Raw genomic sequence first — 9,482 nt, 5'->3', positions numbered from 1 at the left:
TACTTAGGGCCACAGAATTGTTACTTAGGGACAGACACAGAATTGTTCCTGAGGGACACAGATTTGTTACTGAGGGCCACAGAATCGTTACTTAGGGCCACAGAATTGTTACTTAGGGACAGACACAGAATTGTTACTGAGGGACACAGATTTGTTACTGAGGGCCACAGAATCGTTACTTAGGGCCACAGAAACGTTACTTAGGGCCACAGAAACGTTACTTAGGGCCACAGAATTGTTACTTAGGGACAGACACAGAATTGTTATTGAGGGACACAGAATTGTTACTGAGGGCCACAGAACCGATACTTAGGGCCACAGAAACGTTACTTAGGGCCACAGAATTGTTACTTAGGGACAGACACAGAATTGTTACTGAGGGACACAGATTTGTTACTGAGGGCCACAGAAACGTTACTTAGGGCCACAGAAACGTTACTTAGGGCCACAGAATCATTAGTTAGGGCCACAGAAACGTTACTTAGGGACACAGAATTGTTACTCAGGGACAGACACAGAATTGTTACTGAGGGATACAGAATTGTTACTTAGGGCCACAGAAACGTTACTTAGGGCCACAGAATTGTTACTTAGGGACAGACACAGAATTGTTACTGAGGGACACAGATTTGTTACTGAGGGCCACAGAATCGTTACTTAGGGCCACAGAATTGTTACTTAGGGACAGACACAGAATTGTTAGTGAGGGACACAGATTTGTTACTGAGGGCCACAGAATCGTTACTTAGGGCCACAGAAACGTTACTTAGGGCCACAGAATTGTTACTTAGGGACAGACACAGAATTGTTATTGAGGGACACAGAATTGTTACTGAGGACCACAGAAACGTTACTTAGGGCCACAGAAACGTTACTTAGGGCCACAGAATCGTTACTTAGGGCCACAGAAACGTTACTTAGGGCCACAGAAACTTTACTTAGGGCCACAGAATTGTTACTTAGGTACACAGAATTGTTACTCAGGGACAGACACAGAATTGTTACTGAGGGATACAGAATTGTTACTGAGGGCCACAGAAACGTTACTTAGGGCCACAGAAACGTTACTTAGGGCCACAGAAACGTTACTTAGGGCCACAGAATTGTTACTTAGGGACAGACACAGAATTGTTACTGAGGGACACAGAATTGTTACTGAGGGCCACAGAACCGTTACTTAGGGCCACAGAAACGTTACTTAGGGACACAGAAATGTTACTCAGGGACAGACACAGAATTGTTACTGAGGGACACAGAATTGTTACTGAGGGCCACAGAACTGTTACTGAGGGCCACAGAACTGTTACTTAGGGCCACAGAAACGTTACTTAGGGCCACAGAAACGTTACTTAGGGCTACAGAAACGTTACTTAGGGCCACAGAACTGTTACTTAGGGCCACAGAATGGTTACTTAGGGCCACAGAAACGTTACTTAGGGACACAGAAACGTTACTTAGGGACACAGAATTGTTACTCAGGGACAGACACAGAATTGTTACTGAGGGACACAGATTTGTTACTGAGGGCCACAGAACCGTTACTTAGGGCCACAGAAACGTTACTTAGGGACACAGAATTGTTACTCAGGGACAGACACAGAATTGTTACTCAGGGACACAGAATTGTTACTGAGGGACACAGAATTGTTACTCAGGGACACAGAATTGTTACTGAGGGACACAGAATTGTTACTCAGGGACACAGAATTGTTACTCAGGGACAGACACAGAATTGTTACTCAGGGACAGACACAGAATTGTTACTGAGGGACACAGAATTGTTACTGAGGGCCACAGAACTGTTACTTAGGGCCAGAGAAACGTTACTCAGGGACACAGAATTGTTACTCAGGGACAGACACAGAATTGTTACTCAGGGACAGACACAGAATTGTTACTGAGGGACACAGAATTGTTACTGAGGGACACAGAATTGTTACTGAGGGCCACAGAACTGTTACTTAGGGCCACAGAAACGTTACTTAGGGCCACAGAATTGTTACTTAGGGACAGACACAGAATTGTTACTGAGGGACACAGATTTGTTACTGAGGGCCACAGAATCGTTACTTAGGGCCACAGAATTGTTACTTAGGGACAGACACAGAATTGTTAGTGAGGGACACAGATTTGTTACTGAGGGCCACAGAATCGTTACTTAGGGCCACAGAAACGTTACTTAGGGCCACAGAATTGTTACTTAGGGACAGACACAGAATTGTTATTGAGGGACACAGAATTGTTACTGAGGGCCACAGAAACGTTACTTAGGGCCACAGAAACGTTACTTAGGGCCACAGAATCGTTACTTAGGGCCACAGAAACGTTACTTAGGGCCACAGAAACGTTACTTAGGGACACAGAATTGTTACTCAGGGACAGACAGAATTGTTACTGAGGGATACAGAATTGTTACTGAGGGCCACAGAATCGTTACTTAGGGCCACAGAAACGTTACTTAGGGCCACAGAATTGTTACTTAGGGACAGACACAGAATTGTTACTGAGGGACACAGATTTGTTACTGAGGGCCACAGAATCGTTACTTAGGGCCACAGAAACGTTACTTAGGGCCACAGAATTGTTACTTAGGGACAGACACAGAATTGTTATTGAGGGACACAGAATTGTTACTGAGGGCCACAGAACCGTTACTTAGGGCCACAGAAACATTATTTAGGGCCACAGAATTGTTACTTAGGGACAGACACAGAATTGTTACTGAGGGACACAGATTTGTTACTGAGGGCCACAGAATCGTTACTTAGGGCCACAGAATTGTTACTTAGGGACAGACACAGAATTGTTACTGAGGGACACAGATTTGTTACTGAGGGCCACAGAATCGTTACTTAGGGCCACAGAAACGTTACTTAGGGCCACAGAAACGTTACTTAGGGCCACAGAATTGTTACTTAGGGACAGACACAGAATTGTTATTGAGGGACACAGAATTGTTACTGAGGGCCACAGAACCGATACTTAGGGCCACAGAAACGTTACTTAGGGCCACAGAATTGTTACTTAGGGACAGACACAGAATTGTTACTGAGGGACACAGATTTGTTACTGAGGGCCACAGAAACGTTACTTAGGGCCACAGAAACGTTACTTAGGGCCACAGAATCATTAGTTAGGGCCACAGAAACGTTACTTAGGGACACAGAATTGTTACTCAGGGACAGACACAGAATTGTTACTGAGGGATACAGAATTGTTACTTAGGGCCACAGAAACGTTACTTAGGGCCACAGAATTGTTACTTAGGGACAGACACAGAATTGTTACTGAGGGACACAGATTTGTTACTGAGGGCCACAGAATCGTTACTTAGGGCCACAGAATTGTTACTTAGGGACAGACACAGAATTGTTAGTGAGGGACACAGATTTGTTACTGAGGGCCACAGAATCGTTACTTAGGGCCACAGAAACGTTACTTAGGGCCACAGAATTGTTACTTAGGGACAGACACAGAATTGTTATTGAGGGACACAGAATTGTTACTGAGGGCCACAGAAACGTTACTTAGGGCCACAGAAACGTTACTTAGGGCCACAGAAACTTTACTTAGGGCCACAGAATTCTTACTTAGGTACACAGAATTGTTACTCAGGGACAGACACAGAATTGTTACTGAGGGATACAGAATTGTTACTGAGGGCCACAGAAACGTTACTTAGGGCCACAGAAACGTTACTTAGGGCCACAGAATTGTTACTTAGGGACAGACACAGAATTGTTACTGAGGGACACAGAATTGTTACTGAGGGCCACAGAACCGTTACTTAGGGCCACAGAAACGTTACTTAGGGACACAGAAATGTTACTCAGGGACAGACACAGAATTGTTACTGAGGGACACAGAATTGTTACTGAGGGCCACAGAACTGTTACTGAGGGCCACAGAACTGTTACTTAGGGCCACAGAAACGTTACTTAGGGCCACAGAAACGTTACTTAGGGCTACAGAAACGTTACTTAGGGCCACAGAATCGTTACTTAGGGCCACAGAATCGTTACTTAGGGCCACAGAAACGTTACTTAGGGACACAGAAACGTTACTTAGGGACACAGAATTGTTACTCAGGGACAGACACAGAATTGTTACTGAGGGACACAGATTTGTTACTGAGGGCCACAGAACCGTTACTTAGGGCCACAGAAACGTTACTTAGGGACACAGAATTGTTACTCAGGGACAGACACAGAATTGTTACTCAGGGACACAGAATTGTTACTCAGGGACACAGAATTGTTACTCAGGGACACAGAATTGTTACTGAGGGACACAGAATTGTTACTCAGGGACACAGAATTGTTACTCAGGGACAGACACAGAATTGTTACTCAGGGACAGACACAGAATTGTTACTGAGGGACACAGAATTGTTACTGAGGGCCACAGAACTGTTACTTAGGGCCAGAGAAACGTTACTCAGGGACACAGAATTGTTACTCAGGGACAGACACAGAATTGTTACTCAGGGACAGACACAGAATTGTTACTGAGGGACACAGAATTGTTACTGAGGGACACAGAATTGTTACTGAGGGCCACAGAACTGTTACTTAAGGCCACAGAAACGTTACTCAGGGACACAGAATTGTTACTCAGGGACAGACACAGAATTGTTACTCAGGGACACAGAATCGTTTAATTAAAGAGTATGTCAGACAACATGCAGAGGAGTGGCAGAGGAGGCAATGTTTTAGGAGCGAGCAGACGTGGCAGCAGAGGAAGGGGTCGAAGCAGCACTATTCGCAGCCAGAGGCCAGTGCTCCCGGTGTCATCCAGCGGTCGTGTCTCCACCGACAACCCTGCCGTCATCGATTGGTTGGCTCGGTCGTCTTCCTCTTCCCAGGTCACCTCTGACACCTACAGCCAACGGTCGGTGGGTACGTCAGACACAACCGTTAGTTGGCATGGCCCGGGAGCAAGCCCACTGAAATCACGTGTCCTCTACCTGCCCCTGTCCTTTGGTGTTCCCTCACCAAGCGAAGTATCGCATGCTGTGGGCTCAGCCCCACTGTACAGTGAGGAAGAGCTAACAGAGGGCGGTCAGGAACGGGGGGAGACATCCGCCTCTTCAACAGCCAGGCAAAGAAGTAGTGGCGAGGAGAGTGGCTCGGTAGCCGGTCTAGAGACAGGTCTGTCTCCTGACCCACACGCAGCCGAGGGGGCTAGTAGTGAGGCGGAGACCCTAATTGATGATGATGAGGCTGATCGCACTTGGCAGCCTGGTCATCATCAGGCTATTGCTTCCGCATCATCAGGAGAAGAGGGTGGCAGCTTGGCAGCGAGCAAAACAGTCGGTGGGTTGCCCAGGAGGCAGCAGGGTCGCAGCAGTGTCAGTGGAGGCAAACGGCCACGGAGTACAGCACCAGCTCCACTGCAGCCTACCACCACGGCCAGTAGTGGTGCCGGTGTGCACGGAGGAAGCAGCAGTCAGCCAGTGAGGAGTATCGGGGGCAAAGTTTCCTACTCGGCGGTGTGGCAATTTTTTGCCAAGCCGCCCGAGGAAGTAAACGTAGCCGTATGTCGACTATGTGGCCAGAAAGTCAAGCGTGGCCAGGGGGCCCATGTTGGGACTACAGCGTTGCGGCAGCATATGCAGCGTCGCCATTTGGTGGCCTGGGAAAACCGTGATAAAGATACGGCGGTTCTGCCCGCCCCAGCCCCCGCTCCATCACCCGCTCCGTTACTTGCTCCGTCACCCGACGTCAATCGCCCTCTATCAGCCAGTCAAGGCTCCAACACCTCTGCTGAGGGGAGTTGTCGCTCGTTGGCATCTTCCGCTCGTTCAGATGCTCCTTCTCCTGCTACTCCTCTTCACGGATTCCGTCAGCAGTCTTTCTTGGAATCCGTTTCCAAGAGACAACAGTTTGCGAGCACGCACCCGACGGTGCAAAAGCTGAACGTCCTCCTGTCCAAGTTGCTGGTGCTGCAGTCCCTCCCTTTCCAAGTGGTGGACTCAGCACCTTTCCGAGAAACGATGGCTTGTGCCGCGCCGCGGTGGAGAGTGCCAAGCCGTCATTTCTTCGCCAAAAAGGCAGTGCCAGCCCTGCATTCACATGTAGAAGAGATGGTGGGCCAGTCTTTGAGCATGTCGGTCTCTGCAAAAGTGCACGGCAGCGCAGACGTGTGGAGCTGTAACTATGGTCAGGGACAGTACATGTCATTTAAGGCCCACTGGGTGAACGTGGTGCCGTCACAGCCGCACCAGCAACTTGGACAGGTCACGCCGCTTTTGCCTCCACGTTTGCACGTCCTTGGTCCACAAAAGATGTCCGCCTCTACCACCTCTTCTTCCTTCGTGTCCTCAGCCGCCACCCCCGTGCCAAGTCCCATTACCCGACCGGCATATCACATGTGCAGGGCGCAACGGTGTCACGCTGTGCTGCACCTGGTATGCCTTGGCGAACGTAGTCACACAGGGGAGGAACTTCTCAGTGTAATGAACAGAGAAATCGACAGATGGCTGTCTCCGCGCAAACTGAAAATCGGAACCATGTTGACCGACAACGGAAAGAACATGGTGTCTGCTCTGCGTCAAGGAAGGTTGTGCCATGCGCCATGCATGGCTCACGTGTTCAATCTGGTTGTCAAGCGGTTCCTAAAATCCACCATCCCACTGCAAGACATCCTTAAAATGTCACGTAAACTTTGCATGCATTTCAGCCATTCCTACACCGCAAAGCACACCCTCCTTGAGCTGCAGCGGCAGAATGGAATTCCACAGCATCGCCTGATCTGCGACGTTGCAACAAGGTGGAATTCAACCCTACACATGTTAGACCGCCTTTACGAACAGCGAAAGGCCATCACCGATTTCCTGATGTTAAAAGCGGATAAAGGTACTCCCCTGTGTAACTTCGATGTCAGCCATTGGCAGCTCATGCGTGACACCTGCCGCTTTTTCAGGCCCTTTGAGGAGGCCACGCTATTCGTGAGTCGGCAGGACTATGGGATGAACGACGTCATTCCTCTGTTGCACGTCCTGGAACAAATGCTGTTAACAATGGCTGGTCAGGGTGCGGTAGACGTGGCGCACAGATCTCAACGCCACATGACCCCTGTGGGGGCAGGACAGGAAGAAGAGGAGGAGGTAGAGGAGGACATTTGTGCTCAGGAATTATTGAGTGAAATGGGTGGTTTTTCCACTCAGCGGACAGGAGTGGAGGAGCAGGAGCATCTGGTAGAGGAGGAGGAAGAGGAGACAGAGGACCCAGACGCACCGTGGCAGTATGCTGTGGAGATGGAGGCAGGGAGTCCCTCGCATTCCTTGGCACAAATGGCCCATAGCATGCTCGCTTGCTTGCGTAGCGACAGCCGAATAATAACCATCAGACAGAGGGATGACTTTTGGCTGTCCACCTTGTTGGACCCTCGCTAACGTTCAAAAATGGTGGCCTTTTTCACACCTGCTGAGAGGGCGCCAACGTCCATCCTCAGACACTGTGGGCCCTGTGCGCTCGCGTTCCGCTGCCATGGCAGCAGGGGAGGGGTGGGGTGGTAGGAGCAGTGGTAGCTCCACCAGCAGCGGCTGCCTCAGTCTGCAGTCGATGATGAGTAGCTTTCTTCACCAGCGCAGTGAGGAAACTACTAACCAGCCGCAGCAGCAGCAGCATCAGGTGGACCTGGAGCAGGACCTCAAACAACAGGCTTGGGCCTACTTGAACAGCACCCTGCCAACCGAGGTAGACAATCCCCTTGACTACTGGGCAACGAAACTTGACCTTTGGCCCCAACTAGCTGAATTTGCCCTTGAAAGGCTGTCATGCCCGGCCAGTAGCGTGGCATCGGAGCGCGTGTTTAGTGCGGCAGGAGGTATTGTAACTCCGCGGAGGACGCGACTGTCCACCCAAAGTGGGGAGAGACTCACGTTTGTGAAAATGAATCAGGCGTGGATTAGTCTGGATTTCAAACCACCAGTTCCTGACACAACTGACTAAATCCGCCATGAATCATGCCCCAAACATGTGCCACTTTCAGGTCTACTCACACTGCTGGTGTGTTCCATTTTTTGTCATAGGGTGCTGGCAGATTACGGGCCTCCTATAGCTGCTGCCAGGCCCCTAATCTGCCATGGGCCCCTATACCGCCTCCTCATGCTGCTGCCAAGTCCAGAGTCTGTCATGGGTCCCTGTACGGCCTCCCATTGCTGCTGTCTCCATCGCCACACTCTGCCATGTGCCACTTTCAGGTCTCCTCACACACTGCTGGTGTGTTCAATTTTTTGACATAGGGTGCTGGCAGATTACGGGCCTCCCATAGCTGCTGCCAGGCCCCTAATCTGCCATGGGCCCCTATACCGCCTTCTCATGCTGCTGCCAGGTCCAGAGTCTCTCATGGGTCCCTGTACGGCCTCCCATTGCTGCTGTCTCCATCGCCACACTCTGCCATGTGCCACTTTCAGGTCTCCTCACACACTGCTGGTGTGTTCAATTTTTTGACATAGGGTGCTGGCAGATTACGGGCCTCCCATAGCTGCTGCCAGGCCCCTAATCTGCCATGGGCCCCTATACCGCCTCCTCATGCTGCTGCCAAGTCCAGAGTCTGTCATGGGTCCCTGTACGGCCTCCCATTGCTGCTGTCTCCATCGCCACACTCTGCCATGTGCCACTTTCAGGTCTCCTCACACACTGCTGGTGTGTTCAATTTTTTGACATAGGGTGCTGGCAGATTACGGGCCTCCCATAGCTGCTGCCAGGCCCCTAATCTGCCATGGGCCCCTATACCGCCTCCTCATGCTGCTGCCAAGTCCAGAGTCTGTCATGGGTCCCTGTACGGCCTCCCATTGCTGCTGTCTCCATCGCCACACTCTGCCATGTGCCACTTTCAGGTCTCCTCACACACTGCTGGTGTGTTCAATTTTTTGACATAGGGTGCTGGCAGATTACGGGCCTCCCATAGCTGCTGCCAGGCCCCTAATCTGCCATGGGCCCCTATACCGCCTCCTCATGCTGCTGCCAAGTCCAGAGTCTGTCATGGGTCCCTGTACGGCCTCCCATTGCTGCTGTCTCCATCGCCACACTCTGCCATGTGCCACTTTCAGGTCTCCTCACACACTGCTGGTGTGTTCAATTTTTTGACATAGGGTGCTGGCAGATTACGGGCCTCCCATAGCTGCTGCCAGGCCCCTAATCTGCCATGGGCCCCTGTACCGCCTCCTCATGCTGCTGCCAGGTCCACAGTGTCTCATGCCATGTGCCACTTTCAGGTCTCCTCACACTGCTGGTGTGTTCAATTTTTTGACATAGGGTGCTGGCAGATTACGGGCCTCCCATAGCTGCTGCCAGGCCCCTAATCTGCCATGGGCCCCTATACCGCCTCCTCATGCTGCTGCCAAGTCCAGAGTCTGTCATGGGTCCCTGTACGGCCTCCCATTGCTGCTGTCTCCATCGCCACACTCTGCCATGTGCCACTTTCAGGTCTCCTCACACACTGCTGGTGTGTTCAATTTTTTGACATAGGGTGCT

This window comes from Staurois parvus, unplaced genomic scaffold (genome assembly GCF_062004578.1).
Source record: "Staurois parvus isolate SC_StPar_1 unplaced genomic scaffold, SC_StPar_1.0 ptg001132l, whole genome shotgun sequence".
Lineage (NCBI taxonomy): Eukaryota > Metazoa > Chordata > Amphibia > Anura > Ranidae > Staurois > Staurois parvus.
This window is presented reverse-complemented; position numbering follows the sequence as displayed.